We start from the raw sequence: 9,053 nt of genomic DNA, 5'->3' as shown, positions 1-9,053 counted from the left end.
AAAGGAGATTTCCGAAGCTTCTGGAATTTCAACGACCATTCAAACGAGCCAAACGGAAGCTGATTGCGATAGCGATGGTCTTGCGCAGTCTTCAAGAGTCTCTTTTCCTTTTTATTTATTGCTATTTTTTTAGAACTATACTAAACAAAATAAATTATATTAGTAACAATAAGAATTCCACTAAAATAATAATGTAAAACATTACAAAAAGTGAGTAAATCTTAGGTTTTATTTAAACTTTAGGTTTTTTCTTTTTTGTGTAAACCGAAACCGAAACTAGCTCAAGCAACGCTTCCTTCGTCGTAATTGTTTGCGTGTGCGTGTGTGCAGGCGCGTGCGTGTGTTTGTGCGCACGCGTGTGGATGCGTCCACGTGCATGCGCGTGTGCGTTTCCGGTTGTGCGTGCGTGTGCGTCTGCGCGCGGGCGTGGGTTTGCGCGTGTGCATGCGTGTGTACGCGCGTGCGCGCGTGTATGTGTGCGACTGCGAGCGCGCAAGCGTCTGTTTGGTCGTTCTATTGCACTGTGCCCGCAAGAACAATTGGATGTCCCTGGACACTCTTAAAACACTAACTTATTGATTATTATTATTATTATTGTTGTTGTTGTTGTTATTGAAACATAGCACTGAGACTTTAGACACAGGGCCCTAAACTTTTCTATAGCTGGCTGTAGCTGTATCTATAAATTTTTAAGGCCGACCGTGCGAAGCTACAGGGGGTGATAGCCTCCCATTGAATTTCCCATAGACGACCATAGGCCATTTTTTATGGGATGTCTCGGCCTGGTTTATTATGGGATTTGCCTCTTTATGTGTGTGAGTTTTTGTGCATGTCACCATATTCTCAAATGAATATTTTACTCGGGTTGACATGGTCATGAGACAGGTTCTAGCAGCATGTCATGAATATTTGTCAAACATTTTCAGAATATTTTGATTTCATGTTGCCAGATATAAACTCGAGACTAACTGATTTTCTTACTGTACACTTCCATCAATCAATATTTGTAAAAAATGCTAGTATAGGGCATTTCACCCTACTTTCCGATTTCTGAGCATGGAGTGATTTGTAAGAAAATTAAATATGCACTCATATATAAAATTTTGTTTTCAAACATAAAAATTGTATGCAAAAGAGGCACTTAATTATCAGCTATTTGCATGAATTACAACTGACATTATAAGAAACTAGACTGCTAACAACTGTTGCTTTTCAAGCAGAAATCTTACCTGTACATTATGTACAGAGCCATATATAAGCTTTCCAAAACCATTTCACATTATTTATTTAGCACCCTCTTCTACACCCTTCTCACATTCTTCACTAAATGTAGGGTGTAACACGAAACAGCACCTTTTTCGGTAAAATTATGAGGTTGTATTCCTAGTTTTAGGTTGTTAAAGAGGTGTAGCCGAGGGTGTAATTTGCTACAACACCCATTTTACACCCTTAAAAGTGTAAATACTTTTACTGTGTAGTACGGCCGAGCATCACTGGCGTCAATAACCACGATAGCGTCAATAGCGTCACGGCGTTGCCCACCACCCGCCAACAATCACGTTGTTAACAACAAAACCAGCGTTCTGCACATCTAGGTCGAGATGTTCATTTTCTTTTTCTTTTACGTGTGGCTCGATTTTGAACATTTCCGTTGCGGTTTTAACCGAAGCTTTTAGCTTTCCTTGGCTCAGGAAATCAGTATGCTAGCACCTATATGAAACATTACTGAGACTAGCTTAAGTTTAATCAATATATGAGAGACATCTTGTTTAGGCTCTTCCAAAACACAAAGTCTGAAATATCCAATCTTATCCGATTCAAGCACAAGCTGATCGGGGTGCATGGCTAGCGTGGCGGTTTACTAAGCTGAGTGCATTGATACACCTATAGGTTTTTAAGGTAGAGAAGGGGGCTTATGGTCGGTATACAGGTACACTGGCTGGGTAACGGAGGGTGCGTCTTCCAGGAAAGGGGAGCATCTGCGCCCGATGCACCCGACTGCAACTTTTTTTTCTTCGAGTGCAGTTGGGAAGTAAATATGTGGAGCGGTAACCGAAAAATCGCGGATGTGGCATTCGCACTAAGAGTGCCGCGCGGCGACAGAGCGGTATAGTTAACGCGACGATGACGTCGGCGCTGCTTTCGTATTTTATTTTCATAGAACAACGACGGGCACAATATTTTCCCACTTCTAGTATAATGTTCCAAATGAACATATCACACGACAGTGCTAGTTAAGACAATAGCCTTTCAAGTCTAACGAAAAAAAAAAAACGGAATAAAACGGTGATCGTTTACTTGCGCTAACAGTGTTCGCGCGATGCACGCACTAATATTCTGCCAACCACTCGCTCGTGATGCTTCTCTCGCTGCCCGTCGTTATAACAAAGTTTCGTCAACGCGATGAAAGTTTAGATTATGGGTGTCCCTTCGGCGAAACTGAAAATCAGCACTTTTGGCAGAACACTTGTCGGCCATGTTTATGTCCACGGCGGCCAAGCTGAGAATCAGCACTTCTGGCCAAACACTCGCCGGCCGTGTTTATGTTTCCGGCGGCCAAGGTGGAAATCAGCACCGGTGGCCAAACACTTGCCGGCCGTGTTTATGTCTCCGGCGGCCAAGCTGAAAATCAGCACTGCTGGCCAAACACTTGCCGGCCGTGTTTATGTCTCTGGCGGCCAAGCTGAAAATCAGCACTTGTGGCCAAACACTTGCCGGGCGTGTCTATGTCCCCGGCGGCCAAGCTCAAAATCACCACTGCTGGCCGAACACTTGCCGGCCGTGTTTATGTCTCCGGCGTCCAAGCTAAAAATGAGCACTTCTGGCCAGGCGCTTGCCGGCAGTGTTTATGTCTCCGGCGGACAAGCTAAAAACAGCTAGTTTGTGGCCGGACCCTTGCCGGCCTTGTTTATGTCTCCGGTGGCCAAGCACTTAAAGTGGCCAAGCTGTCCAGACACTGGCCAACCGTCGGCCGATCGAAATTCACTTTCTGGTGCTGCTTGGGTTCATCCTCACTGTTCTGTGAACTGTCTCCGAAGTGCCTGGAAAACAAGCAAGCAACGAACGCACGATATATTGTCACGGGTGGTGACTAATACACAAAAAATAAACAGGAATAAATAAACGTTTAATGTGGCGAACTTGTGCCAAAAATAAAAGGGTACAAAAGAAAGATAACAACAGAGCGTCGCGGGCGTCGAAGGCGGCGAAGCAGCACGATCAAACGCTGAGGCGAGACTGACTCCGCTCGCCTTGCGGAATCCCTTATGTACCCTCGTGGGTTTCTAGATCGTTTGGCGTAGAAGGTTCGGCGTGTGGAACATTCTAACCTCCAAACAGCAAGGCGGTTCTCGAATTCACCAGAACCTTACATTACAGTGTCAACAAAAATGCGCCTCCGCGGCCAAGAATCGAACCCTGGCTTTCAGCGTGGGAAGCAAGCGCCATAACCGTTAGGCCACGCGCGCGTTGCCTACTTGGCCAGCTGCGCGGGCGGCATTACTCCCCCCCTTTAAAAAGTGCATCGTCCCGATGCAATCCGAAAACAAAACAAATAAAAATAACGGTAAACCAAAGAGTCATTTGGAACAGATAAGGTCCACAGTCCTATCGAGCGTAGTACGGCTTCAGTCGCACGACGTGGACAACTTCCGGTCGTGGAGGGCGGCGTGACGAAGTCCGTGTTCCGTCGGGTATCACCTCGTAGTTCAGATCCCCGAGTCGACGAAGCACTTTGTAGGGTCCAAAGTATCGTTTCAGCAATTTCTCACTGAGGCCGCGGCGACGGATGGGCGTCCATACCCACACCCTATCTCCGGGCTGGAAGTGGACGTCCCTGCGACGAAGGTTGTAGCGGCCGGCGTCGACGCGTTGCTGGTCTTGAATCAGGAGTCGGGCGAGCTGGCGAACTTCTTCGGCGCGTTGAGCAACCGCCTGGGCGTCGTCGCTCTCGTTGTTAGATGGCTCATGGGGCAGCATGGCGTCCAGCATGGTCGTTACCTTCCGACCATGTACCAGCTGGAAAGGGGTGAATCCAGTGGTCTCTTGAACCGCCGTATTGTAGGCGAACGTGACGTAGGGTAGCACCTCGTCCCACGTCTTGTGCTCTACGTCGACGTACATAGAGATCATACCGGCGATTGTCTTGTTGAGTCGCTCCGTCAGCCCGTTGGTCTGCGGGTGGTACGCAGCTGTACGACGATGGCTGGTATGACTGAGTCGGAGGATTTCTTTGGGTCAGTTGTGCCATGAACGATGATCCGCGATCTGTAATCAGAACTTCTGGAGCGCCGTGCCGGAGGACGATGGACTCAATGAAAAACTTGGCAACTTCCACAGCAGTCCCCGAAGGAAGAGCTTTCGTTTCGGCGTACCGTGTGAGATAATATGTGGCGACGATGATCCAGCGGTTCCCCGACGTCGAAGGTGGAAAAGGACCAAGTAGATCCATTCCGATCTGCTGGAAGGGTGCAGTTGGAGGAGAAATAGGCTGCAGGAGTCCGGCCGGCCTCGTCGGAGGTTTCTTGCGTCGCTGGCACTCGTGGCATGATCGTGTGTACAGGTGGACGGTCTTGGGGAGCTTGGGCCAGTAATACTTTTCACGAATACGGGCCAGTGTCCGGCTGTATCCAAGGTGTCCGGATGTCGGGTCGTCGTGACATGCTTGAAAGATCTCCACTCGAAGGTCGGTCGGGATTACCAGCAGCCACGGCGAGTTGTTGTCCCCGAAGTTCTCTCTGTAGAGTACACCTTGTCGAATGGCGGAGGTCGGCACGGCTCGTGAGAAAACACGGGGTACGGTACCGCCGCGCCCTTCCAGGGGCTCGATTAAGGCTCGCAGCTCCGGATCGTCTCGTTGACGTCGTGCCATGTCATCAGTGTTCACTGCCCCTAGAAAGCACTCGTCATCATCGTCGTCGCTGCTGCCGGAAGGTGTTTCGACAGGGGCCCTGGACAGGCAGTCAGCGTCGCTGTGCTTGCGTCCTGACTTGTAAACCACACTCATGTTGAACTCTTGTAGCCGGAGGCTCCATCGAGCGAGGCGTCCTGACGGGTCCTTGAGGTTCGCAAGCCAGCAGAGCGAGTGGTGGTCCGTGACTACGCGGAACGGGCTTCCGTACAAGTACGGACGAAACTTCGTGATTGCCCAGACGACCGCAAGGCATTCTTTCTCAGTCGTGGAGTAATTTCTCTCTGCCTTGGAGAGTGTCCGACTTGCGTAGGCGATGACTCGTTCGGTGCCTTCTTGTACTTGAACTAGTACCGCGCCAAGTCCTGCGTTACTGGCGTCAGTGTGAATCTCGGTGTCCACATCCTGATCGAAATGTCCAAGAACCGGAGGCGTCTGGAGTCGTCGCTTCAGCTCGTCGAATGCCTGCTGCTGTTCCTCGACCCATTCGAACCTCTCGGCGTCCTTCGTGAGGTTTGTGAGCGGTGCGGAAATCCGTGCGAAATCCCGAACGAAGCGGCGATAGTAGGCGCAAAATCCAAGGAATCTTCGCACGGCCTTTTTGTCTGTCGGCGCTGGAAATGACGCGACGGCGCGAGTCTTCCCAGGGTCTGGGCGCACGCCTTCGTTGCTAACCACGCGACCTAGAAACTTCAGTTCGTCATAGGCGAACCGACACTTTGACGGTTTGAGGGTGAGTCCAGCGGTCCGTATGGCTCGAAGAACAGCTCGGAGTCGTCGCAAGTGCTCGTCGAAGTCGCTGGAAAACACCACGACGTCATCGAGGTAGACCAGACAGCTCTGCCACTTCAGTCCTGCCAGTACGGTGTCCATAACACGCTGGAAAGTTGCTGGCGCTGTACATAGTCCGAAGGGCATTACCTTGAACTCGTACAGCCCATCCGGCGTGACCAAAGCTGTCTCCTCTCGGTCCCGTTCGTCGACTTCGATCTGCCAGTAGCCGCTCTTCAGGTCCATCGATGAGAAGTATCGAGAGTGGCGCAGCCGGTCTAACGTGTCGTCGGTTCGGGGGAGTGGGTAGACGTCTTTCTTCGTCACCGCGTTCAGCTGCCGGTAGTCCACGCAGAACCGAAGCGTTCCGTCCTTCTTCTTAACCAGTACGACTGGAGAGGCCCACGGACTGCTTGATGGCTGGATTATGTCGTCGTTCAGCATCTCTTGAACTTGCTCCTGGATCACCTCCCTTTCGTTAACGGAGACTCTGTACGGTGATCGATGCACAGGGCGCGCGTCGTCCTCGGTAATGATGCGGTGCTACGCAACGGCTGTTTGGCGTACCTTCGACGACGTCGCAAAGCAGTCACGGTATTCGGCGAGGAGGTTAATCAGCTGCCGTCGTTTCGGGTCCGGAAGCTTAGGGTCGATGTCGAGTTGCGCTGGCGACGTACCGTCTTGCTGAGGTGGCGAGGATTCATCAGTAATGGCGGCGATTTCGGCGGAGTTTCGGAGATCCTCGACGTGGCCAACGGCTGCACCTTTTGTGAGGTGTTGCGTTTCATTCCGGAAGTTTGTCACGAGGACCACAGTGCGGCCATCCTGAAGTTCAGCTACTCCTCGTGCGACGCCTATTCCTCTTCCCAGGAGCAACTGGAGGTTACCTTCCAGAAGAACTTCGCTACGGGTAGCTGCATCGGTCACAACGGGTACGACAACACTTGATCGCGACGGCAGATTCACGAGGTCGGCAGCGACTCGGATGGCGGCTGACGCAGTTTGGAGTTTCTCTGAAGGCGGAACAGGTGTCCGCAGCGTCAATCTGTTTTCTCCAAGGTCGATGACGGCGCCGTATTCACACAAAAAGTCCATGCCGAGAATGACGTCTCTGGAACAGTCTTGTAGAATGACGAATTTCACAGGACACGTCTCGCCGTGAATTTCGACGCGAGCGGTGCACCTTCCGACAGGCGTGATGAGGTGTCCTCCGGCGGTTCGTATCTGCGGTCCATCCCACGGCGTCGTGACTTTTCGAAGGTGGCGAGAGAGCCTCCCACTCAATACTGAGTAGTCTGCCCCGGTGTCAACGAGTGCCGATGCGTTTTGGCCATCGATGACAACGTTTAGGTTGTTGGACACCGTTGCAGGCGCGTCGATGCAATGCGGGGCGTCGAGAGAGTGGGAGAGCTCCGGCGTTCTTGGAGGCTGTTTGCTTCCGTCGTTTTCGGCAACGTCACCTCCAGGCGTTGCCGCACTCAGTTTTCCCGACGACGCAGGGGAGACAGGCTCTCTCGGCGGGATCGTGGCGCTGGGGAGGCTGAACGTCGTGGCGATGGGGAGCGGGCTTCACGGCGGAGAGACGACAATGGGGGGGGGGGGGGCGAACGTCGGAGGTACTCCTCGATGTCGCGAGGGCGTTCGCCGTACATCGGGCGTGGGTCGTTCGGGTGGAACCCACGCAGGCCCATTTGCCGGTAGGGACAACGACGGTAGATATGGTCGGCCTCCCCGCAGTGGTAGCAGATGGGTCGTCGATCCGCTGTCCTCCACACGTCGGTTTTCTTTGGCGCCTGCTGTTCTCGGCGGTCGTACTGACGTACTTCGTCGTTGCGTCGGGGGTACGCTTGCGTTGATGGGTCTCGTCGTGGCGCCACCGGGTAGTGTTGAGCAGTTGGCGACGGTCCTCGGGCCACTGCGGCGTAGGTCAGCGTCGGCTCATCGGCTGCGGCCACGCTGGCAGGAGTCTCCGGTTGAATTACGCTCTGAACGTCTTCGCGCACCACTTCGGCTATCGACAGCGAAGCCGGCTGGTTGGCAGCAGGCAGCAGCTTCCTGAGTTCTTCCCGGACGACGTCCCGGATGATGTCGCGGGTGTCCGGGATGCTGCAGCTGGACGGCGAGAGGGCAGCGAAGCCGGGAAGTCTCTGGTAGTGTGAGGCCCGTGCGTGAAGGGCACGTTCGATGTTGGTGGCCTCAGTAATGAAACCCTGGACAGTCGTAGGCGGGCTCCGCACGAGGCCCCCGAAGATGCTTTCTTTGACGCCGCGCATTAGGACCCGCAACGTTTTCTCTTCGGGAGCGTTTGGGTCGGCGCGGTTCATGAGGCGGAAAACGTCTTCGACGAAGCTTGTGACGCTCTCGTTGGGGCCCTGGGTTCTGGTTCGCAGTAGGTCCTCGGCTCTCTCTCGGCGGTGGTGGTTGATGAAGGTAGCCTTGAGATCGTTCTTGAAAATGTCCCACGACGTCAGGGAGGACTCATGATTCTCGTACCACTGCTTGGCAGTCCCCTCAAGCGAAAAATAGACATTGTGTAGGCGCTGCTCGTCTGTCCAGCAATTGTGGCGGGCAACGCGTTCATACTGGTCAATCCAGTCTTCGACGTCTTCGTACTGCTCGCCGTGGAATGGAGCCGGTGTCCGAGGAGCGACGGGTAGGTAGACGACGGCAGGAGCGGCGGGGGTCTGCGACTGGTTGGCCATCGTCGGCTGCCTGGTCCTGAATGGTAAAAGTCCGTATTCCGGGGTGCACGGGGCTCCTGGCTGGCGTACTGGGGCTGGTCGTCGCGGCGTCGGTCGTGCTGCGGCGCAGGAGACTGGCGTCGGGGCGGCGCGACATAGGCGCGAGGAGGAGGCGGTGGCCGTCGATAAGATGTTTATTAGTCACCACCCGTGACATTTTTGGTGGAGGTGCGGGGTACCGCATGTCCGTGCAGCGCAGCCCTCCAAGTACCCCGCACCTCCACCAAAAATGTCACAGGTGGTGACTAATAAACAAGAAATAAACAGGAATAAATAAACGTTTAATGTGGCGAACTTATGCCAAAAATAAAAGGGTACAAAAGAAAGATAACAACAGAGCGTCGCGGGCGTCGAAGGCGGCGAAGCAGCACGATCAAACGCTGAGGCGAGACTGACTCCGCTCGCCTTGCGGAATCCCTTATGTACAGAGCGCGACACTGTTAGCGCGAACAAGTGATCGCCGGTTTTTCCAGTTTTTCTCTTTGAAACCAAGGGATGTCATCCAAGTTATTATTTCAACGGAAAGAGCTCATTTAGTTCTATAATGTAAGCGATAAAATTTTGTGCTCGCTAATACCATTTAGAAGTAAAATGCGAAAATGCGCCGATGTCGTGTTCGCGCTAACAGTGTC

Source organism: Ixodes scapularis, unplaced genomic scaffold (genome assembly GCF_016920785.2).
Source record: "Ixodes scapularis isolate PalLabHiFi unplaced genomic scaffold, ASM1692078v2 PGA_scaffold2__306_contigs__length_199485367, whole genome shotgun sequence".
Classification (NCBI taxonomy): Eukaryota; Metazoa; Arthropoda; class Arachnida; order Ixodida; family Ixodidae; genus Ixodes; species Ixodes scapularis.
The sequence above is the reverse complement of the archived record's forward strand: the minus strand, read 5'-3'. Positions refer to the sequence as shown.